This window comes from Cavia porcellus, unplaced genomic scaffold (genome assembly GCF_034190915.1).
Source record: "Cavia porcellus strain 051 isolate PalLab524CR breed Dunkin Hartley unplaced genomic scaffold, mCavPor4.1 scaffold_27, whole genome shotgun sequence".
Lineage (NCBI taxonomy): Eukaryota > Metazoa > Chordata > Mammalia > Rodentia > Caviidae > Cavia > Cavia porcellus.
This window is the reverse complement of record NW_026947510.1, coordinates 14,200,070-14,225,502: the sequence shown is the minus strand read 5'-3', so window position 1 is coordinate 14,225,502 and position 25,433 is coordinate 14,200,070.

Sequence of the window (25,433 nt, the reverse complement as noted above, 5' to 3'; positions counted from 1 at the left end):
CTGGATAGGACACAAATCTTGAAGATATCAGATCATTTAAAAATAACTATGGCTGATATGCTAGGGTTTGAATGAGAACACAGGGGCCAGCATATAAGTGTGATGGGTGTAATGTGAGTGGAGAGATAAAAATTCCAAAAAAATGAAAAGGAAATGCTAGAGATAAAAAAAAAAAAAACCCATTAGAGCATGAACGAGGAATGCCTTTCTTCAATAGAGTGGACACAGATAAAGAAAGAATCAATGAACTTCAGTGAATGTGAAGATGTATTATTAGAACTTTTCAAACAAATTCAAAGAGAAAAGAAAACATGAAAAACAACAAATATTCAAGAATAAATGTATATATATATATATGTTTATATGTGTATATCAGAAAGAGGATGTTATAAATTAATAAAGACTGAGAATTTTCCAAAATTAATGACATACACCAAATCACAGACCTAGGAAGCTTACTGATTGTCAAGCCAAATGAATACCAAAAAAATTCTACACTTAGGCATATAATATTCAAATTGCACAAACCCAAAGACAAAGAGAAAATGTTGAAAGAAATCAGAAGGGGGAAAAAATCACTTTAGTTACAAGAATGACAATTACATGAGACTTCTTTCCAGAAACCGTGCAAACAAGAAGAGTGAAATATTTAAAATGCTGTAAGAAAAATACCATCAATTCTGTGACTAGTCAACATATCCTTCAAAGTAAAGATGAGGAAAGATGCTCTCCAATAAAATAAATCTGAAAGTAGTCATTAGTAGGCGTGGTCTGCAAGAAGTGCCATTAAAAGTTCTTCAAAGAAAGGGAAAGGAGGAATGGAAGTTGGTGGGCACTTTGGTTTGGACCTGGAGCGTTCATCCTCCATTGCCCACGTGTTAAAGGCTTGGGCTTCTGCCTGTGACCCTCCTGGCTGGTGGTGAAACCTTTAGGCAATATGGCTTAGTGGGCCAAGGTCTCCAGGGCTGTATCCATGAAGGAGATGGTGGCACCATCCCTCTGTCTCTTTGATGCCTGGCTGCCATGAGGTGACCACTTTTCTTGGCCTAGGACTCCCACCATAGTGTCTACAGGTGACCATGGCCTGAAACCTCTAAAATGGGGCATCAAACTAAACCTCTCCTTCTTATAAGTTGACTATGTCAGGGGTTTTGTCACAGTGACTAGAAGCTGATTACACAGTCAGAAATTTAAATCGACATAAAGAGTATCAGAGAAGAAACTAATGAAGGTTAAAAAAAAAACTTTTATTTTTCTTATTTTTAATTAATATAGGAGGTAACTTCAAAGTAATAATAGTCACAATAGTTTGTCTGGTTATAGGATATGGATAGATGAAATAAATAACAACACTGTAGTCAGAAATAAGAGGGAGAAATTAGTTATAAGATATGTTTGAGTAAGATTTCTGAATTGCCTGTGAAGCAGTATAGTGGTCTATGAAAGTGGACTTAGATTAATTGTAAATGTATCCTTCAAGCTCTAGGAAAAGTCCTAAAAATTAGAAGAAAAACCAAGTAAAGAAGAAAAATAAAATGCTGTGAAATAATTCAGTTGAAACTAGAGAGAGTAAAAAGAGTAGCAAAAATGAACTTGCACATATACAGAGAGACAGACAGACAGACAGATAGAAAAAAAATGAATGAAATTTGGAAAAAAATCAAAAGAAACCTGTTTTGGCCCTGGGTGGTATGCAGATTTGTAAGCAGAGTTCTGACATGCTGGTCTTCTAAATGACTTGGTTGACTGCTTATTGCTTTAATTATTTACAAACTGATTAAACTGTGTTTATTGAAAGGAGACACTTAAATGCATGCCATTAAATAATCTTTTGCTGCTTTGAAAAGTTACTCACATCCCACTCATGTTTGGAGAGTCACTGACTCTCAGAAAATCTATGAAAGCCTTGAATTGGCTCTCCAGAGAATTGCAGAAATATACAGCCTTATATTCGTGTGGTTCGTGTGGTTTCACAGGGCCACTCATCTGAATCCACTTATGAATCCTTAACCTGAATTTCATGCTAAGAAAGTTCGCGTGCATTTCATGTTTTTAAAGAAAAAATGCATAGGCCAGAAACAGGGAAGAACTTGCAAGCAAGTGGTCCTCTTGGGATTTACACATGCTCAGGCCACACCTTCCACATCTGGTTACACTCAGCAGCTGCCGCCCACTCCCAGGCGTGCAGACAGGCACTACTATGCAGAGATGAGTCCAGCAACCTCTTATTTTTATACATCAGTTCTGTTGCCAGAAAAACAAGCCTGTAAGGAGCAGAAGTGTTAGTATGTCCATTTATAAACACCAAAGGGCACATTTGCATTTTTAAGACCCAAAGAAATTGTTGCTTTTATTAAACTCTGAACTTTTCAGAACGTATCACTATCAGTAAAAGTTTTGATTGTGTCTGCAATAAAAACACTTTTACTTAAAAATACCCAGATAGTCTTGTCATTTTGTATAACAAGAATATTAGATGAATATATTTCTATTTTATTTCTAGACAAACATAATTATTCCTAGAAGTTCTGACATTTTCTTCACTCAGCTGATGGGTTGTCTTGCTCACCACTGTGATGCCTGGCTTTCATTTTGGTGATCACAGTATTAAGTCAGAAGCACAACTAGGTAGCTATAGGTGCATTAATGAAACATCTTGTGTTGTAAAGGTGTTGTGCAAGGCTCCTATGCGATCTACAGGAGCAACCAGGGGGAGAGTGTCATGATTTTCATTTCATTCCCAAAAAGAGCCAAATTTACTGAAAACTTATGACATTATATGTGTTAGCATGCACATTAGCTCTTATTATGTGCCAGATACTATTTTAATCGCTTATGAATACTGGCTCATTGAATGCTTCTTGTAAAGTAAACACTATCAGTGCTCTAATGACACAGGGGTAACTTGAAATGGTCTTCTCAAATTTGCATTGCTAAGGCCTCACCATTGGGGAGCTGAATAGACCATAGTTTGGATCTTAAGTGTCCTTAACACGTATGTGTTAAAGGCTTGGCCATCCCCTTGGCACTGGGAAGTGGTCAGGCTTAGTAGGAGTTCTTTAGGCCATTGAGGCTGTGCCCTCCAAGGAGATGGTGTGTCGTTGGCTCCTTTTCTTTTTCCTTTTCACTTTCTGGACATGAGATAAGAAGTTTCATTTTATCACACTCTCCCACAATAGAGTGCTGCATCACCACAGACCTAAAAGCAGTAGGCATGAGTTGGAAGCTGAGCAACTGAGCATGAATTGGAAACACTGAAATCATGAACCAAAACCTTTTCTCTTTATAAATTGATTATCTTAAGGTATTTGCTATAGTAAGGGAAAGCCGATTAACACAATACTATTCAATAATTTAAAATGATATTATCAATTTCATATATCTGCTACTTACCTCTTATGGCTTGAATATTTGCTCAGAGAAGTAGATGTGGAAGAAGGACGCATCTTGGTTGGTGGCACAGTTCGTGGGTGCAGGGCCTGCCTAGAAACCAGGAGTAGGGAGGACACCCTGCTTAGGATTTGTGTCTCTGCACCTTTATAGTTTCTGGTGCTTGCTTCATGGGACACAGTCATGTACTACAGCACAGGGACAGGCAGTATCCAGGTTAGTGACTTTGCAATTGTCTTTTGACAAATATTGAGGTAATAATGTCTGCAGCTTTTAGGAAGAATTTCTACTAATCATCTTGTTCTTTGCTTTAAGTGTTTAAGTTTTATTTTGAAACAAGGACCTGCACCTCAAGGCTTGATTTCATCTAAACTCCTTTTTGCTTTAGTGCGAGAGTTGCTGGCGGAAAAAATCTTTTCTTTCCTTTTTTGTTCTGAAGATTTTTCTGTAATATAAAAAGATGTCAGAGGGAGCGAAGATAAGAGTAATGAAACACAGCAGAACAATTCTCATTTTTAAAACTCTCTCTGCCTCTTCACAATGGTGCCTGAATAAAGCCTACATATTGTGACTCTTCCTTCGTTTCTAAAATTCCTGAAACATCTATTTCCAACTCCAGTTGATTAAGTCAGTGCACCATAAAACTAGATATCACTGGACAAGATTTTGCATATTTTTGTGTTTTGAAATTCTTTTCTCTTTAATATTTATCTATTTAACTAAATTTGCTTTATTTGTAGGTCCCAAATTTTAGCATCCTATGGAAACGTTGTGCCAAGAAAGCTAGTAAATGTATCTTAGACCCTTTGAGATGTTAAGAGAGGAAAAGCATAACTGTCATCTTGTATTATGACTTGTATCTCAATGTCCCTCTGAAGTCGCAAGCAGTCAGAAGGGGTGATTTTTCAGGGGCTGGAGGTATGTGAATGTAGTTTAAGGGTGTGATACTGAGACTAACGGTGTGTGGTGATAGGATTAGTCCACTAATTGGTTTATCATAGTTCCAGGTGTGGGTAACAGAAAGCCTTACCCTGGGTGTGGGTGTTATCATCCAAAAGGCTTAGAGCCTGGATGGATATAAAGGAAAGGGAGGCTCTCTGTTGCTGCTTCTGCTGCTGCATCCTGTCTGATCTTCCATGGACTATTTTTCTCTGTGATGCTCCTCTCCCAGGCCACCCTGCCTTGGAGCTAGCTGATTATGGAATGAACCTCTAAAAACTGTGAGTTGAAATAAACCTTTTCTCCTCTAACATGTGGGTATTAGGTATTGTGTCTCAGCAATAAGAAAAATAACTAAGACACTTTTATTTTGTTTTTTTCCTCCAAAGTAATCACACACAGAGACACACACACACACATCTTATGAAAGACCTTCTTTTGGGCACTACTGTACTTGGAAAAGGATTGCTCTCAATAAACATTTGTCACAGAAATAGATACATTCATAAATTTAAAACTATGGAGCATGTTGATAGTGAACCATCCTATCTTTCCAGGTGCATCCTGTGGAAAAACAGACCTTTGCCCTCAAAGATTTTATCCAGGATTATGGGAGGAAATTCTTCCTACCTTCACGATGATGAATGTGATAGGAAACAAGAAATGTGAGGAACAGCAACAATGATTTATTTTTTGTGCAGAAACACACAGGTTCATTGAAAATCTATCAATGGGATTTAAGTGGCAAAAATAAGCAGTTATTTTGGCTTTTGTTGAGTAACAATACGCAAATGCTGAGAACCAAGAACTGAAAGCTTTATAAAGCCAAATGCAAACAAAGAATGAAATAGATTTGTTTGATTTAAATATTCTTAAAGGAATTTTAAAGCAATTATTTGACTGGTTTACATCCTATTCTATATTAATAATGTATGTGTTGTTTGCCTTGTGCAAAAAGCTGTTGTTTTCAATTTTTGTCAATAGCCCAAACATACAGTAAAATCTTTCTCTGTGCTGCTTTTCAAATAGGTTTTCTTTGATTTCTTAAGTGCTACTTTTGAGTACTTAATTACATTGACAGGAAACGAGTTGCCTCCACATTTTTACTGTATAAATCTCTTGTCATGAAAGGAGAAAATTGATTTTTAAGAACTGTGCAATGAGCTATTGATGAAAAGTCACTGTAAAGTAACCTCTTGTGTATTCGAAAGTTGACGAGAAAGTAATACTCGCTCTGTAATCTCATGAGAAATTGATCCCTGCAATTTTCATTATACAAATTAACAATACAGTTCTGTATTTCATAAGATATAATGCCATTTGTGTATTTTATTTTTCAAAGTGTTTCATTTTCAAATGACTGGACCTTGAATAATCTAGACATTTTATCAAAAATAATTTTGAATTTATTAAAGGGAATAGCTAACTTACAAAGATTGTCTAAGTATTAATGGACTTATTTCCTTTTTCAAAGTCAATGCCTGCATTTTAAAGATTTCCATAGTCTAGAAGTCAATGGGACTAGATTTTAAATCTTGGAATAATAGGTGCACAAATCATTCATTTCTGTGTTGTTATAAAACCACATGCCTTAGCATTACCTGAAGCAGAACAGCCATGACATTAAATATTGAAATGTTTATCCCCACAGACACTGAGAACAAAGAGAAGATCAAATGAAATCTAGTTTTTGATCATATTGAGTGGTTAACCTTGCCTAGTTGAGAAGGTTTTGTGTCTAGGGGTCATGTGCTAAGCATTGCAAGTAATACCCCAAATTCAATGGCTTATGCAATTATTTAACACTTCTATATGTATGGGTTTACCAAGGATCAGCTGATGCTGTGGAGCCTGGATATTGTTTAGCTTGGCATGGGTTATTGTGGTTGGGCTGTGTCCATCATTGGCTGACCATCCAGCTCTGGGCTAGGCTTGCTGGGCAGCTCAGCCAGCAGAGGGACTCTGCCCGGCAGGTCCCTCTGGTCCTGTTCCGGAGCCTGTGTACCAGTTTGAGGCTGTCTTTCTTATGAGGTCAGAGGCAAAACTCTGGCTGACCTTCTGAGGCCTGATCTGGGAACTGGCACACTGTCATTTCCGCCTTCTCTCTTGGCTAAAATAATTCATGAACCCATCTCAGGGGCAAGGAATCAAGAGATTCTCATCTGCCTCTTTTAGAAGAAGAAGTGTATCTACAGGCAACTACGTGGAATGTGAAGGCATGAATGCCATTTCCAAACAGTGGAAAGAGATGAGACAGATTTAACACAGCAGGATAAAATTTTAAAAAAGGAGAGACATCAGAGCACATTGATTTTTGATCATCTACAATTACCTCAAGGATTTTATATGGATAGAACTTCCACAAAGGTGATTATCAGAGATATGTCTTTTGGTTCTGGGATATAATTCGGTGGGATAGCACTTGCTAGAGTGCAGGAGCCCTGGAGTAAAAAAACAAAAAGAAAAGCCTATAAAAACATAATCCAAAAAGCAACAAAAAGTTATTTCCGTGTGCCTACTGGTACTCAAAACATAGTCACCAGACCAGCAGAATCATCTGGGAATGTGCTAGAATTGAAAATTCATATGCCAAACCTACTGAATCGACAGTCCTAGGAAAGGACCCAGATATCCATAGTTTTACAAGTCCTTTAGGCAATTCCCATGCCCATTAAAGGGGAAAATCATGTCACAAAGTCACGTTTATTATTCTCTCAGTATCATGTTACAATGTAATCTAATGATTTACAGTTCCTTACTCATGATCTGATCACTTTTGCATTTTGCTGTCAACAATGCCAAACATCTTACAGCCTTTTCAAATTTTTGACTGATGATTCAAATATTTTATCTACACAGAACTTCATTGGATAGCAGAGGAACATTGAACTACTGTCTTCTTTTCATTCAGACCCGTTGCTTGGTGATTTTCCAGGCATTGTCTCAAGTTTAATATTTGCCCTTTGTATCACAGCAGGTGTTGGCATTAAGGTGCATAATACTTAACAACCATACTATGGATCGAATGCTGATATCCTCTCTACCATCGTGTTGAAACTTAATCCCCAAAGTGACAACATTAGGAAGTGGGGCTACAAAGAGGTGTTTAGTTCATTAGAGCTCTGTCTGCTCTTATGGATAAGGCCAGTGTATCATACAGTGGCTGAGGGGAACTAGGCAGACTCTTTTGCCTTTTTGTCCTTCTGCCAACAGAAGTCACAGGAAGTCCAGTGGAAGAAGAGAGTGGGGCCTTGATAATCATCAGGACTGCTAGTGCCTTGGTCTTGGACTGACTTCTAAGTTTACAAGAAATTGATTTCCGTTGGCTGTACATGATCAGTTTGTGGTATTTTGTTATGGAAGCAGGAGAAGACTAAGATAAGGGTCTTACATTTACTCTTGTTCATAAAGATTTCACCATTTGACTCTATCTACAAATAAGATTTGTGACATTTTGGCAAGAAATAATGAATAAGCTACACTTAAAGGACAGTTTCTTCATATCCATGTTCATTATTTGTGTAACCAAAATGGTTTGTTTCTCCCATTTTCTCCTTTGCCTCAGTCCTTTCTATTTTCCCCTGGTGTAGCAGCCTGTGTGGAACTACTTTGTCCTCTGAATGCTTCATTTCCTAGATAAAATTTTTATAATAGTCACTGCTGTTAAGAGATTTTGCATGGTAAATTAAAACAGCGGAAAAGTGCTGTGAGCTTTTTTCCTTTAATTCTTTTCTTTCAAAAATAAAAGCGAGGATATTCAGTTATTGCTCATATGCCTAGTGTTGTCATCTTGACTTTTGAGATTGGAAAAAAAGTTGTGATTTCTTGAACCTCTGTAATCTTAACAGGAAACTGTATAACTTACTCCTGGAATAATGGTGATATGACAATATAAATGGAGCAATTATTATTTTCCCCAATTTTGATTAAGAATACTGCTATAAACAATATATTTGTCAGGGAATTAGTAATAGAACAATGGATAAAATAAAAAAAATTTGAAGAATAATTTGCTAAGTTATTTAGTTCTATGAAAAGCAAACATTTTACCCTCCATATGGAACATTGTTTCTAAGGTCACAACTGCACAACTGAGAAAGTAATTCTTTAAAAAAATCTTGAGTGTATTACTGTAATTATAAAAGAACACATGTTTTACCTGTTTCATTAATGGAGCTGAGAGTCATTAGATGAACATAAGTTCCAAATCAGTAAGCAAAAAGGAAGCAGAGAGATAATTGTTTTGAATGATGTTGAGATGATTCTTCTTAAATTCACTCACAAGGCTTCAATCTTCTCTCCAGAAAAGCATGTGCTTATTATTCTAAGTTGGTCAAGGTATAACCATGTTTATTCTCAGAAGACATATCCTTAGTTATTTTCTGTAGGTAAACATCTTTCAATTTCTTCTCTCTCTCTGTCTCTCTCTCTCTGTCTCTCTGTATTTAATTTAGAATTGTGATTATTATCAATCTTTTGATATTTTTATTCACATATAAATACTTTTATAATGAACTGTAATTTTCAGTGTTACTTTTGTTCTACAATCTTTTTGTAGATCTAGTCAGCATGGCTAAACTCAGAAATGACTGTTAGACTGACTCTTGGATTTGATTCCAAATTTGTACTTTGTTCTTTTCTTCTGCTTGAATCAAGGTACTAGATATTTTACCTGCAATAATTAATTACTCTGGCCAAGAATTCTGTATTGACCACCTTCATTACACAGACCTCTTTGTGGGATGTTATTCTGTCTACTACAGTGTCCAAATTAAAGTTTACTTTTTTAGAAGAATTTTCAACCTGGATTGGATGCTGATTTTTTAATTTGACTGTAAACTAAGGGCACCTGAATGGCATATAATTATTCTTAGAATGAGTGCCTAAGTTCATAAATGAATGCCATGTAATTTCCCTTATTAGGTGATCTGTTTCCATCTGCTTTATACTTATGTGAATCACAAGAAAGACTGGAAAGACTTAAAAATCTGGTACAGATGAGAAAACTGCATTGGAAACAAGTGCAAGCTTTGAAAACAAACCACTATTCTGTTTGGATAATAGCCCATTAACAAAGTTAATTTTATTTAGATCTTGCCACATTTTTATATTTTAGAATAAACTTTAAACATTTAAAGTTTGTTGGATAAACTTTTAAAACAAAATTGAAATATGTTGTTCTAAGTGCAAAAATAGTGTTCTAAAATTAACATCAATTTTCAAAATTAAAAAAAATGGTAGGAAACTCATTTAAGCAACTAAGAAACAAAACTATAAACTCGAGAGTTTATCAGAGTAACTCAGAACACTCATTTTTAGCATATAAACTGATGAATACTAAATTGCGATCATTTCTGGGTAAAAAGAAATTTGTTCTTCTTTTGTGGGGAGTGCGATGTGTGCTAATTAGAAATATGAAACATTACGGCATAATGAAACTACTGAATTGCTCCAGATTTGTTCTAAATTTTCTTGGCTTCAAGGCTGTGTGGTAATGTCATACTCTATCTTGGGTCCAAGAATCAGGTACCTTCTGCCTCAGAGTAAGCTTACCTAACCTGGCACTTCTACTCTCAATATAATTACTTATTTATTTAACTAATGGATTTCATCCTTACTGTGTTTCTGAATTCAGAATAGAATCTGCTATATGCTTTAAGAATATTAAAACTATTTGTTGGGTCTTTTTCCAACTACTGTCTTTCTACATTCACATAGCCAAAAATTAAATACTGAAAATGAAATTGAAGAAATAAAATTCCAATATAAACCTAGCCTATTCTATTAAAAATTCTAATTCTCATCTTACTTTTGTTATTCTGAGTTCTATAAATAGTCTCAGAAAATAATGACTGATCACTACATACATTTTTGTCATCTAACTATGGATATATGAAAAATCTCTTTCTTGGAATTCTTTCCAAGAGTCAAAGGCATATTAGCCACTACTCCCCACTGGAGACATAGAGATCATCTATTTCTAAGTGGCTTTTGCATGTGAAACCCTACACTGAATTGCGTCCTTCCTTTCTGGAATATAAGCAGTCTTTATTTCTAGCTGTATTGTGACTACATTCTGAGATTATTTCCAATTTCATCCAATGAGTGGATCATTTTGGAGTCAGGTCTTATCGATTAGGTCCTGATTTCCTATTTTAGTGCTGAAAACTTTCTTCCCCAAAGTATTTCAACCTCTAAAGTCTTCTGATGATTTTGCATCCTAGTACATTTTTATCTCTACTGGGAAATTCAGCCTTTACGTACTTGATGCTGTGCACCATGATTGCCCCACATACCGCATTCCCATTTTGTCTTAGCTTTCTGGATCAAGTGCAACATAATCCATTCTTCCCAGTGGTCAAGGAGATGATAGGCCATGTGAGTGACAGAAGACATTCCTTGGTAAAATTAAGGTCCAAATCACTTCTTGACTTATTGCTAGCATTTGTAATTCACCAGCTAAATGTTTCCTTGGACTTGAGTGTTATGGTTTAGATCTAGAATATCTTTTGCATGTGGAAGGGATTCAGTCTTGGGGGTGCTATACTCATTAGTTCATCATGAGTTCATAGCTGACTTGCTTTTAGGAGGTGGGGCCAGGTAGGAAGAGGGGAGTCTCTGTGGCGCTGGCTTAGAAGGGTACATTTCCCTCCTCGGCTTCTCCCTTCTCTCTCTCTCTGCTTCCTGACTACCATGATGTGAGCAGCCTTCCTCCACCCAGAACCTTCCATCATGCTTCTTCTGCTTTGCAACCAGCCAACCATGAAACCTCTAAACTATGTGAACCAAAATAAGACTCTCTTCATATACATTGTGGATATTGGATATTCTGTCTAGGCAACAAGGTAGTAATTAAGACAAATAAGAAGGAATCACAGTGAATTGCAGTTTTGTCCCCTTCGCTTATGAGTCCCCCATAAGACCAAATGCTTCAGACACTGCTATTTCGTGAGATGTAGACTGACTCTTAAGAGAAGGTGGAGGAGTCTCACATCATAAGCAATTATAATACAAACCAACTATACAATAGTTCATACTTTGCTTTTTGCTGAAATTGAGACTTTTCTCTTTTAATTTTAAAGGCAAAACAAAACAGAAGATAAAATTATACAGAGCTTCCAAAATATAGGAAATTAATACTTGTTAATATGTTGCATATGGTTATCTTAGAAATATTTATTCAGATTACAAGATTTAAACATAAAAATGATCAATCAAATAATGAAAACATAAACTTATTTTTGATGAACTTACAGAGATTAATAGTATAGTTACCTATATACATATATACATCTATATACCTATATACATACAAATTGCCTTCTTTCTTTTCTCCTTTCTCTATCCTAGTTGTTCTTTTGTTTTGATCACTTTCTTTCCCTTTCATTTTTACAAATCTATTATACATTTTGGATCTTATTACTCTTCCAGTTTTTTTTTTACACTAAGGAGACAATATGGTATTTATGTATGTGAGTTTGGTTTATTTCACTTATGAGTATGGTGTCAAATTGTACCCATTTAGCTATAAAAACCTCATGTTTACCCTTCTGTATAGCTGAGCAATACTCTACTGTATAAAAATACTACATCTTTGAGGCCCAGTGCCCTGCAGTAAGTGCCCCATGCACTTTCCCCCGAGTCCAGCTTGTTTGGGACCCTCACGCCTTGTGGGTGCACTGTAATAGCTAGGTGGGTCTGTGGTGCCTATATCCGCCTCCCTGTTGTGGCTGTGCTTGGAGGACTGTGAAGTTCTAAGCAAGCAGGAGAGCGCCACCAGTTCCAGATGCCCAGAGGCCTGGGGGAAATGGGTGCCAGATTTCCAGGAGCTGAGGGCATAGAAGAGGATTTCCAACAGACCCTGAGGAAGCCTTAGAATAACACTTGAAACACAGAAATATAGGAAAATGACAAAACGAAAGACCAAATTATAATCTCAAACCTCCAGCCCATCCAAAGAAACCTTAGGAACAATGTATATAGAAGAAAATATATGCCATATACCTCAAATATTGGACATAATAGCAACTGAAATAAACAAGCAACCCCAGGAAGCTTTAAAGGAATTCAAACTAGAAATAATCTCCCAGGTAAAAGAAGAAATGATAAAAGAAATGAAAGAGATGCTGAACATATCTAAAAAAAACACAACTAAAAAATAGGAGGAACTAAACAAAAAGAATCCCTAGATGAGCATATATGAAACAAACAGAATACATAAAGCATATGCACAGAGATATACAGAAAATCAAAATTTCCACTGAAAGCTATAAAACCACCTCAGTGAAAGTGAAGATAGAATTTTAGACCTTGAAGACAAGATTGCAGCTAGTGAACAGGAAAGAAAAGATATTTTAAAAATAACAAAGAATCAGGAAATAACAATTCAACACCTGCAAGATGATGCAAAAAAACCCAACAACATAAGGTTGATAGGGATAAATGAAAAAGAAGGAGATGACGTAAAGGATGTCAAGAGGATATTTAGAGAAGTAATAGCTGAAAATTTCCCAAATATGAGATTGGAAACCGACATCAGGACCAGTGAAGCATATAGAACTCCAAATAGTCATAACCAAAATAAAACTACACCCATAAATATAATAATCACCATCCCAGAAACACAACACAAGAATAGATTATTAAAAGCTGTCAGAGAGAAAAGACAGATCACTTATAAAGGAAACCTATCAGAATCACAGCAGACTTCTCAGCACAAACAATAAAGTCAAGAAGAACATGGAATGAAGTAATCCAGATCCTAAAGGAAAATGATTTCTAACTGAGACTGATGTACCCTGCAAAACTGTTCTTCAAAATCAATGGTGAAATAAGACATTTCCATGACAAAGAACAGCTGAAGAACTTCATAATCACCAAGCCAACCCTGCAAAGAATATTGAAAGACAGTTTAGATACACTTAGGAAAAAACCACTAAGCACAGCAGATAATTAAACAGAACAGAAAGATAAAGATGCAACAGCAAAAAGATAACATGTCAACAATAAACCAACATATAACAGTTATAACCATTAATGTAAATGGTCTCGATGCACCAATTAAAAGAAACAGCCTGGGAGAATGGATCAAGAAACAAAATTCAACCATATGATGTGTACAAGAAACTCATCTAATCCAAAAGGATGCTCACAGACTGAAAGTCAAAGGATGGAAAACAATACTTCATGCAACAGGAACCCCCCCCCCCCAAAAGCGGGGGTAGCTATTCTGTTTTCAGACAATGTGAACTTTAAACCAATAATGATCAGAAGAGACAAAGAAGGTCACTACATACTTGTTAGGGTAAAACTTCAAGAGGAAGAGATAACAATCTTAAATATATATGCACCAAATTCCAGAGCACCTAGTTATATAAAACAAGTATTAACAGAAATGAAAAATCAAATTATCAGTAACACAATTGTAACAGGAGACCTTAACACACCATTGACACCAAGGGACAGATCAACCAGACAGAAAATCAGCAAAGAAATAACAGAACTGAATCACACATGTGAACAAATGGATTTGATAGACATATACAGAGTGTTCCATCCAACAACATCAGAATACACATTCTTCTCAGCAGTACATGGGTCATTCTCTAAAATAGATCATATATTAGCTCACAGAACATATTTAAATAAATGCAAAAGAGTTGAAATTATTCCTTGCATGTTATCGGATCATAGTGCTCTGAAATTAGAAATTAATGATAAAAAATACTGCAAAAATGCCACCAACATATGGAAACTGAATAAAACACTCTAGAGTAATCAGTGGGACACAGGGGAAATTAAAGAAAAAATTAAACAATACCTACAATAAAATGAAATACAACACGCCGGAATCTGTGGGATGCAATGAACGCTGTCCTCAGAGGAAAATTTATAGCACTCAGTTCCCACATGAGGAAAACAGAACGGATACAAATAAATAACGTGATGCTACACCTAAAACAGCTAGAAAAAGAAGAGCAAGTCAAGCACAAAGCCAAAAGAAGAGAGGAAATTATAAAAATCAGAGCAGAAATCAATGCAATAGAGACTAAGAAAACAATCCAAAGAATCAATGAATCAAAGAGTTGGTTCTTTGAAAGAATAAATAAAATTGATAAGCCCCTAGACAACCTTATTTAAAAAAGGGAAGAAAAAGCTCAAATTCATGCAATAAGAAATGAAAAAGGTAAAGTTACTACAGACTCTACAGAAATACAGAAGATCATCAACACCTATTTTTAAAACCTATACTCTCAAAGGTTTGATAATACAGAAGAAATAGACAGAGTCCTAGAAACATATGAAGTAACAAAGCTAGGTCAAGAGGATGTAAAACTGCTGAATAACCCAATTTCTATTAATGAAATTGAAAATGTAATTAAGTCCTTACCTACAAAAGAGCCCAGGCCTAGATGGATTCATTGTAGAATTCTACAAGAAATACAAAGAAGACCTAATGTCGACACTCCTCAAACTCTTCAATGAAATTGAAAGGAAAGCAATCCTTCCTAAGTCATTCCTGGAAGCAAATATTACTCTAGTACAAAAACCTGAGAAAGACCCAACTGAAAAAGAGAACTACAGACCAATCTCCCTAATGAACACAGATGCAAAAATCCTCAATAAAATATTGTCAAATAGGATGCAGCAAATCCTCAAGAAGATTATACACCGTGATCAAGTGGGATTCAGCCCAGGCATGCAGGTATGGTTCAACATACGTAAATCAATAAATGTAATCCACCATATCAATAAAGCCAAAAGCAAGGACCACATGATCATTTCTATAGATGCAGAAAAAGCTTTCAATAAGGTCCAACATTCATTCATGATAAGAACTTTACAGAAAATTGGAATAGATGGTCTTTACCTCAATATAATAAAGGCCATCTATGACAAACCAACAGCCAGTATCATACTAAATGGGCAAAAATTGAAGGCCTTTACTTTAAAATCAGGCACAAGACAAGGATGTCCTTTATTACCACTCCTATTTAATATAGTACTGGAAATACTAGCCAGAGCAATTAGACGAGAGAGAGAAACAAAAGGGGTAAAGATAGGAAAAGAAGAAGTTAAATTATTATTGTTTGCAGATGACATGATACTCTACATAGAAGACCCCCTAAAATCCATTGAAAGACTCTTAAATATAATAAATAAATTCAATAATGTAGCTGGATAAAAAATCAATACTCAAAAATCAATAGCATTCCTATACAATAACAACAAAATCACAGAGAGAGAAATAAGAGAAGTCACACCCTTCACACTAGAAATTACTCTTACAGAAGAAGTGAGAGATCTATACAGGGAAAATTATAATACACTGAAAAAAGAAATTGAAGATGATCTCAAAAAATTTAATGACATCCCTTGCTCATGGATAGGAAGAATAAATATTGTTAAAATGTCCATTTTCCCAAAACTTTTATACAGATTCAATGCAATCCCAATAAAAATACTAGCAACATACCTCATAGACCTCGAGAAATCACTCCTAAAATTCATATGGAACCAGAAGAGACCTAGAATAGCAATGACAGCTCTAAGCAGCAAAGACAAGGCAGGAGGCATCACAATCCCTGACTTGAAATTATACTACAAAGCAACCGTAGTAAAATCAACATGGTACTGGAATCAAAACAGAGCCATAGATTAGTGGAATAGATTAGAAGATACAACCACAACTACAAACACACTCAACCACTTTATCTTTGATAAAGGAGCCAAACAGGTTCACTGGAAGAACAGCAGTCTGTTTAATAAATGGTTTTGGAAAAACTGGCTCTCCATATGCTGAAAACTAAAACTAGACCCATGCTTATCACCATATACTAAAATAAAATCTAAATGGATCAAAGATCTGAATATTCAAACAGAAACACTAAGTCTATTGGAAGACAAATTGGGTAGAAATTTTGAAGACATAGGGGTAGGTAGAGAATTCATAAACAGGGATCAAACTACACGGGAAATACTTCCCAGAATCAATAACTGGGACCACCTCTTATTAAAAAGTTTCTGCATGTCAAAAGAAATCTCCAGCATAGTGAAAAGAAAACCCACAAACTGGGAAAAAAATCTTAGTGAACTCTCCCTCAGACAAAGGAATTCTGTCTAAAACATATAAAAATTTTTAAAAAATCGGACACCCGAAATTCAAAGATCCAATCCAAAAATGGGCATCTGAGATGAATACACACTTCTCAGATGAAGAAATACAAATGGTAAATAAATACATGAAAAAATGTCATCATCATTAGTCATTAGAGAAATGCAAATTAAAACCACACTGAGATTCCATCTCACTCCTGTAAGAATGGCCAGGATCAAGAAAACCATCAACAACAAATGCTGGAGAGGCTGTGGGGATAAGGAACTCTCCTTTACTGTTGGTGGGAGTGTAGACTGGTGCAATCACTGTTGAGGTCATTCTGGAGATTTCTCAAAAAGCTGGGATTGGAAGTCCCATTTGTTCCAGCCATTCCACTTCTAGGTATATTCCCAGAAGAACTGAAAACATCATACTGCAGTGATATGTATGCACCCATGTTTATAGCAGCAAAATTTGTAATAGCCAGATATTGGAAACAACCCAAGGGTCCAACAACTAAGGAATGGATAAAAATGTTGTAGTATTTTTATACAATGGAGTACTGCTCTGCTATAAAGAAGGATCACATTGAGATATTTATAAATAAATGGTCGCAGCTTGAGACCATACTCAAGAGTCAAATAAATCAAACTCACATATACGAATACTGAATAGTTTTCCTATTGTAAGAAATGATTCAAATATATAAAAGTGTGTGGTAATGATGATTCCCCATTATGTAGCTTTGAAGCCTTATAAAGTTTTCACTCATTAATTGGAATGGCTTTATTCTGTGCTGTTTGATATTATTGCTTGTGATGATATGAACAGCTATTTTGATGAAAACAAGATATCATAACAGCTAGTGCTGGTTTAATATCATCTTGTTTTCAGGTCCCACTAAACTGTTATTCTTCTGTCTCCATTCGTTTTATCATGTTATATCTTACTGGATTTTATTATATGTGATAGTATAAACAAAAATTTTTATAGGCAAAGAAATTATATAGCAACCATTGTTTGTTTTCCATTACCTGGTTCTAAATACCCTGTAATACTTTCATCCTCTTGAATAGTTTCACCCTGTCTTGATATGTTTGATGCTATAGTATACGAAGTTATATTCAAATATTTCAAGGAGAGAGACACTATGGTAACTACTATTTAGTCAGGTTATCTTGTGGTGAGGCACTAGGTTGCTGAAATTGTTATGCTTTGACCTGTATTGTTATGTTGTTATGTGCTCTTTTATCTCAATCTCCCCCTTTTTCTTAAAAAATATTTATTTATTATCTGTTTAATTAAGGGAAAAAATTAAAAAAATTAGCAGGATATATTATAGTAACTTTTTTGATTTCCTATTAATTTTATTTGAAGCCCTGTATTATTCCCACTGTCTTGTTTTGACTGATTTTACTCTGTTCCATTCTGTATGATAGTATCAAGTTTGAGGGTACAGGCAACTACTTTGAAGGCAATAAGATTCACTATGATGCCCATTTGGTTTGACTATTATTTTCTTTTGAAGTCCTGTAATGTTTCCAATGTTTAGGTTTACTGGTCTTGAACAAGACCAGTTTTTTCAATTTTATTATACCTAATGATATAGGCAATTCTTTTTAAGGTACAAAGAGGCATTATTGAAACCACTGTTGATAACCTTGTATTGTGTTTTTACATCATGTTCTGTGTCTATCCTTTGTTTTGACTGACTGCTTTATTTTGTCATATTTGGTTTTATTCTCTTCCAAAAATGTAATAAGAACTATGGGAGTAATAAAACCCAAAAAGTATAAATTTTTTTTGTAAAAAAGCGAGGAAAAAATAGTGCTCCAAATGATACAACTGCAAGTGTGTTTAGGTGTGTTAAGATAGATGACCACATTACTAAGTTTTTGTTGGATCATGAACACAACTGTTTGCAGTCTCACTGTTTGAATTCCCACTTTGTATGTTTTAATCCTGTAACTTGAACAACTATTTCTAAGATGACAATATGTAATCTATTAACTAGTGATTTCTTACTTTTTTTTGAAATTCTGTATTACTTGTACAATTATACTGCTTTGCTTTTTTCCTTTAAATAAAAAAAGAAACAAAAAAAATACTACATCTTTTTTATTTATTCCTCAGTTGATGGGCATTTGGGTTGTTTCCAAGATGTAGCTATTACAAATTTTGCTGCTATAAATATGGGTGCACATAAATTACTGTGGCATGATGTTTTCTATTCTTCTGGGAAAGTATTGAGAAGGAGAACAGCTGGATTGAATGGAACCTCCAATTCTAGTATTTTCAGGAACCTCCACACTGATTCCACAGCAGCTGTACCAGTCTACACTCCCACCAACAGTAGGAAAGTGTTGCTTTTTCTCCAGAGGGGATCAACATTTGCTATTTGTTATTGGTTGATTTCTTGATGGCAGTCATTCTTTCTGGAGTGAGATGGAATCTCAGTGTTGTTTTAATTTGCATTTCTGAAACCACCAGTGATGTTGAACATTTCTTCATGTATTTATTTGATATTTGCATTACTTCATCTGAGAAGTGTGTGTTCATCTAATATGCCCATTTTTGGATTGGGTCTTTGAATTAGAAGAGCCTGTTTTGCAATTCTTTGTATGTTCAACACAAAATTCCTTTGCCTGAGGGACAGTTGGATAAAAATTTTCTCACTTTGTGTGTTTTCTTGTCACTTTGTTGGTGATTTGGTTTGATGTGCAAAAATTTTTTAGAAAGATGAGACCCCAGTTGTTGATTCTTTGAAGTACCTCCTATGCAGTTTACATTTTATTTATGAATTCTTCTCCTACCCCTTAGTCTTCAAAATTTTACCTATCTTGACTTTCAGTAGATTTAGTGTTTCTGATTTGATATTTAGATCTTTGATCCATTTTTACATTAATTTAGTGCATGGTGATAGACATAGGTCTAGTTTTAGTTTTCAGCATGTGAAAAGTTCAGTTTTTCCAGCACCATTTATTAAAGAGGTTATCTTTCCTCCAGTGAACATATTTTGCCCTTTTGTCCAAGATAAAGTGGCTGAGTGTCTTTGTAGCTGTGTCTGCATCTTCTAATCTGTTCGACTGATCTTTAGGTCTATTTTTTTTCCCTATACCATGCTGATTTTATCACCATAGTTTTGTAGTATAATTCCAAGTCAGGGATTGTGATGCCTCTTGCCTTGCCTTTGTTACCCAGGATTGCCTTTGCTATTCTAGGTCTTTTCTATTGCCCCAAAAATGTTAAGAATATTTTTTCTAGATATGTGAGGTATGCTAATGTTATTTTGATCAGAATTGCATTAAATCTGTATAACAATTTTGGGAGTTTAGCCATGTTCACAATATTGGTTCTTCTTATCCAAGAGCAAGGGATATCTTTCCATTTTCTAATATCTTCTTCAATGTCCTTTTGTTGAGTACTAAAGTTATTAATGTATAGTTTTTTGTTTTTTACAACTTTTGTTAGATCAATTCCTAAGTATTTCAGTTTTTTGGACACTATTTCCATAATATTTCTCTCAGTGAGTTTGTTGTTTGTGCATAGGAATGCTACTGATTTTTGAGTGTTGACTTGTGTTCAGCTACACTGTTGAATTGGCTTATTCTAGTAGTTGTTTGACGGAGGTTTTGATGTCTTCTGTGTAGAATACCATGTCATTTGCAATTAATGATAATTTAATTTCTTCTTTTCTTATCTTTATTCCTTTTATTTCTCTCTCTTGTATAATTGCTCTGGCTAGTGCTTTCAGATCTATAACGAACAGGAGTGGTGATAATACACATCTTTGTTTTGTTATTGATTTTAGAGTGAAAGATGTCAGTTTTTGTCCATATAGTATGATGTTGGCATAGATGGCTTTTATCAAATTGAGGTAGAGATAACTTACTCCAGTTTTCAGTAGGACTTTTTTCATAGTCAGGCTTTATCAAATCTTTTTCTGCATTTATTGAGGTGTGCTTTTTATCTTTGGCTCTGTTGATGTGGTATATCACATTTATTGATTCGCATATGTTGATGCATTTTATAGTCCTGGAATGAATTCCACTTGATCATGATGATTTGTTGCAGACTGTTTGCTAGTATTTTATTGAGAAATTTTTCATCTATATTCATTATTGAGTTTATCCTGTCATTTTCTTTTTTGGTTGGGTCTTTCTTTGGTTTTGGTATCAGAGTAACACTTGCCTCCAAGAATGAGTTATGGAGAATTGCCTTTCTTTCAATTTCATTAAAGAATTTGAAGAGTGTTGGCGTTAAGTTTTCTCTGAATTTCTTGTAGAATTCAGCCATGAGTCCATCAGGACCTGGGCTTTTCTTTGTTGGTAAGTTTTTAATCACATTTTCAATTTCAGTAGCTGATGTTAGATTATTCAAAATTTTTATATCTTCTTGATTCAGCTTTGAGAATTCATATATTTTTAGGGATCTGTCCATTTCTTCTCTGTTTTCCAGCCTATGTAAGTAAAAATTTTTGAAGTAGATTTTGATGATCTTCTGTATTTCTGCAGGTTCTGTAGTAATTTCACCCTTTTATTTCCTGAGTTCATGAATTCAAGTTTTTTCTTTCCTTTTCTTGATAAGGTTGGCTGGGGTTTATCAATTTTGCTTATTCTTTTAAAGAACCAACTATCAGATTCATTAATTCTTTGTATTGTTTTCTTAGTCTCAATTCACTTAATTTCTTGTCTGATCTTTACAATTTTCTTCCTTTTATGAGCTTTGGACTCGCTCTTCTTTTTCTAGAAGGTTATGGCGCAGCATTAGATTGTTTATTTGTGCTTGTTCCGTTTTCCTGATGTGAGAATTGACTGCTGCATATTTCCCTCTTAGGGCCACTTTCATTGTGCCCCACAGGTTTCAGTATTGCATATCTGCATTTTCATTGAATTGTAGGTATTATTTAATGTCTTTTTAATGTCATCTGTAACCCATTGATAGTTCAGATGGGTGCTATTTAATTTCCATGTGTTTATGTAGGTTTTACAGTTCCTTTGCCATTAATTTCCAATTTCAGTGCACTATGGTCAGGTACTATGTATGGGATAATTTAAATCCCTTTGCATTTACTTAAGCATGTTCTATTTACTAATACATGATCTATTTTAGAGAATGTCCCATGTGTAGTTGAGAAAAATGTGTATTCTGATGTTTGGTGGAACACTCTACAAACCCATAGTAAGTCTATTTTTTCATAGGTTTGATTTAATTCTGTCATTTCTTTGCTGACTTTTTGTCTGGCTGATCTATCTCTTTGTGACAATGGGATATTAAGGTCCCCCATTACAATTTTATTATTGATGGTTTGATTCTTCATGTCTATTAGTATTTGTTTTATATATTTTGTGCTCCTGTATTTTATATATATATATATATATATATATATATATATATATATTGTTATATCTTCCTACTGAATTTTTTCCCTAACAAGTACATAGTGACCTTTTAAAATCTCTTCAGATCATTTTTGATTTGAAGTTCACATTGTCTGCAAACAGAATAGCTACCCTTGCTTATTTCTGGGTTCCTATCTCATGGAATATTTTTCCATCTTTTAACTTTCAGTCAGTTAGTTCCTTTTTAGGTTAGATGTGTTTCTTGTATACAACATATTGTTGGATCTTGTTTTTTGATCCTTTTTGCCAATCTATTTCTTTTAATTGGTGAGGAGGCCATTTACTTTGATGGTTATAACTGATATGTATTGGTTTAACTTTGCCATGTTGTTATCCTGTTGTTGGTTCCCTTATTTTCCCCATTTTAATTGTTTGCCCTGCCTGGTAGTTTGTTTCTATTGTTTTTCTGGAAATTGTGGTCATTTTTGTCCCTATCTAGAATGTTTTTCAGTACTCTTTCTAGAGTTGGTTTGGTGGACATGAATTTCTGGTGGACATGAATTTCTTTGTTTCAGAAACATATTATTTCTCCATTAAATTTGAAAGATAGTTTTTAGGGTACATCAATTTAGGTGAAAGCTATTTTCTTTCAGGGCTTGAAATATTTCATTGCAAGCTCATCTTGACTTGAGGGTTTGTGTTAAGAAATTGGCTGTGATTCTAATGAGTTTTCCTAGATAGGTGATTTACTTCTTTTCTCTAGTGGCTTTTAGGATTCTTTTTTATGCTGAATTTCAGGGATCTTGATTATTATATGTCTGAGTCTACATTTAATTTGGTCATGGCTAATTGGTGTTCTATATGCCTCACTTATCTGTATATTAGATTCTTTCCCCATACTTGGGAAATTTTCTGCTATTACTTCTGAAAATAGTTTTTAAATGTCAGTTGTGTTGACTTGCATTTTTATTGACACCTATCAGTTTTATATTGGTTTTTTTTTTTGCATTGTCTTGGAGCTGTTGAATTGTTATTTTATAGTCCTTTGTTATTTTTAAGTGTTCTTCCCTTTCGTGATCACTAGCTGCACTGTAGTCTTCAAGGTCTGAAAGTCTGTCTTCAGTTTAGTTCAAGTGGTTTTGCTTGCTTACAATGGAATTTTTAATTTCCTGGATATCTCCTTGAATTTATTTTATGCATTCTATTTCTTTCCTGTATGGCTCATTCAAGGTTTCCACAATTTCCCCATACCCCTGTACTTTTTTTAAATCTCTGTCTTCTATGCTGAGCAACTCTTTCATTAAGGTTGTCATTTCTTTCTTTATCTGAGATATTATTTGTAATCTGATATCCTCTATGGCCTCATAGATTTGTCTCTTTATTTTTCTTGTTATTTTTTGAGAAATTTTAGGTGTGTGGCTTCCAATGTCCTTTATTTTGATGTCTCCTGTGTTTGTTCCAGATGGGCTAGGGATCAAAGTTTGCAATTTGCTTTTTTGTTTTGTCATTTTTACCTCTTGGGTTAATATTTTCATCTTTTCCATTCCACTCTTGACTGTCCCTTGTGTGTCTTACAGTCCTACTGTGTGGCTGACATTCATCCAGTTACTGAGTCCTATGGTTTAGTGGTAGGGGCAGTTACTTGAATTCCTCCTGTGAGGCCATTTGGGTGAGACCTATATTCTTCCTAGGCTGACTAACTCAGGAGTATTGACATGAACCAACTCTTAGCTAGTATTGTTACTGCAGCTTCAGACCGTTACAGGCTGCCAGAACCACCTGTCTATAGTGTGCACCTCAGTCCATACTGTGTCATTGGGCTTCTCGCAGGCCCAGTCAGGCTCTTTTGGGCATGGGAAAGCCTCACCAACACACTTGCCAGCCCACCAAAGGTTCTCTGTATGGTAGAAGGACTCACCTGCACTCTAACTGGCTTGCCAATGTCCTTTGGGTGGAGGGAGGGTTCACCAAGGTTCCAAGCAACCCATTAAATCCCTCTGCCTAGGAGAGGTCTCACTGTACTCTTGCTGGCCCACTCAAGTTTTCTGGGTAGCATGGAGGGGTTGCCAGGGCTCCACTAGCCCACTGAGGTACTGCAGATGGTAGAAGGAGTCACTGATGTTCCCATGGGCTGCTGAAGTTGTCCAGGTGTGGGAGAGGGGGGTAAGGCTCCACTTGGCTGCTGAGATTGTCTGGGTGTGGCGGAGGGGCAGCCAAGGCTCCCTCAGCTACTGAGATCATTGAGATGTGGGGGAGGGGTGGTTGAGGTTCCCCTCAGCTCCTGTTATCATAGGGGTGAGGGTAAGGAATAGCTGAGACTCCCTTCAGCTGCTGAGGTGGTCATGGTATCAGGTCTCTCTTTTTTGAACTTTAAATCTGTTAGGTCTTAATTATGGCCCATGCAACTAAGTGGGGACTATATCTAAAATTCTGAGTCCAAGTACACTGTTGATAAAGTCTTGTTTGAAGGTCTTTCCATGCAATGGTGAACAAATGTTGAGAGCTAGGATCTCCACTTGCCTCTGGGCTGGGGTGCAAGAGAGCAAGCTCTGTAAAGACTTCAGACTGTGAAGCCATTCAAGAGAATGTAAGAATTACTGTCTTGATATGTTTGATGCTATAGTATACGAAGTTATACTCAAATAATTCAAGGAAAGAGACACTATGGTGAATACTGTTATGTCAGGTTATCTGGTGGTGAAACACAGTGATGCTTAAATTGTTCGGTTCTGACCTGTGTTGTTCTGTTACTATGTCCTCTTTTATCTCAATCTCCCACTTTTTAAAAAATTAATTTATTTTTTCTTATTTTTTAATTAAGGGAAAACTAAATTAAAAAATAGCAGGACATATTACAGTAACTTTTTTGTTTTCCTATTAACCTGATTTGAACCCCAGTATTGCTCTCCCCATCTTGCTCTGTCTGATTTTTACTATATTCTGTTTGGTTTGATAGTATCAAGTTTGAGGGTATAGGCAACCACTTTAAAGGCAATAAGATTTACTATGATGCCCATTATGGCTTGACTATTATCTTCTTTTGAAGTCCTGTAAGGTCTGCAGTGTAGGTTTTATTGGTCTTGTTCTGTACTGTTTTGTTCAATTCTATTACACCTGATGATATAGGCAACTCTTCAAGATAGCAAGAGGCATAATGGTAATCATTTTTGATCACCTGGTATTCTATTTTTGCATCATATACTATGTCCATCTTTCTGTTCTAAATGACTCTGTTTTGTTTTGTCACATTTGGTCTTTAAAAAGTAATAAGAACTGCGGGAGTAATAAAACCCAAAAAGTGTAATTGTTAATGTAAAAAAGAGAGGAAAAGAAAGTGATCTTAAGGATATAACTGCATGTATATTTAAGTGTGTGGGATAGAAAACCTTATTACTGAGTTTTTTGTTGGATCATTGAACAGAACTGTCTGCAATCTCACTGTAAGAATGTCCACTTTGTATGCTTTAATTTTGTAATTTGGACAACTGTTTCTAAGATGACAATATGTAAGCTATTAACTAATAATTTTTTACTGTATTTTTTTTTCTTGAAATTCTGTACTACTTGTACCTTTTTACTGCTGTGGTTTTTTTTTCTTTCTTTTTTCTCTTTAAATAAAAAAAAAGACTTCAGAATGAGATCTGGTGAGCTTTTGGAACATGGTG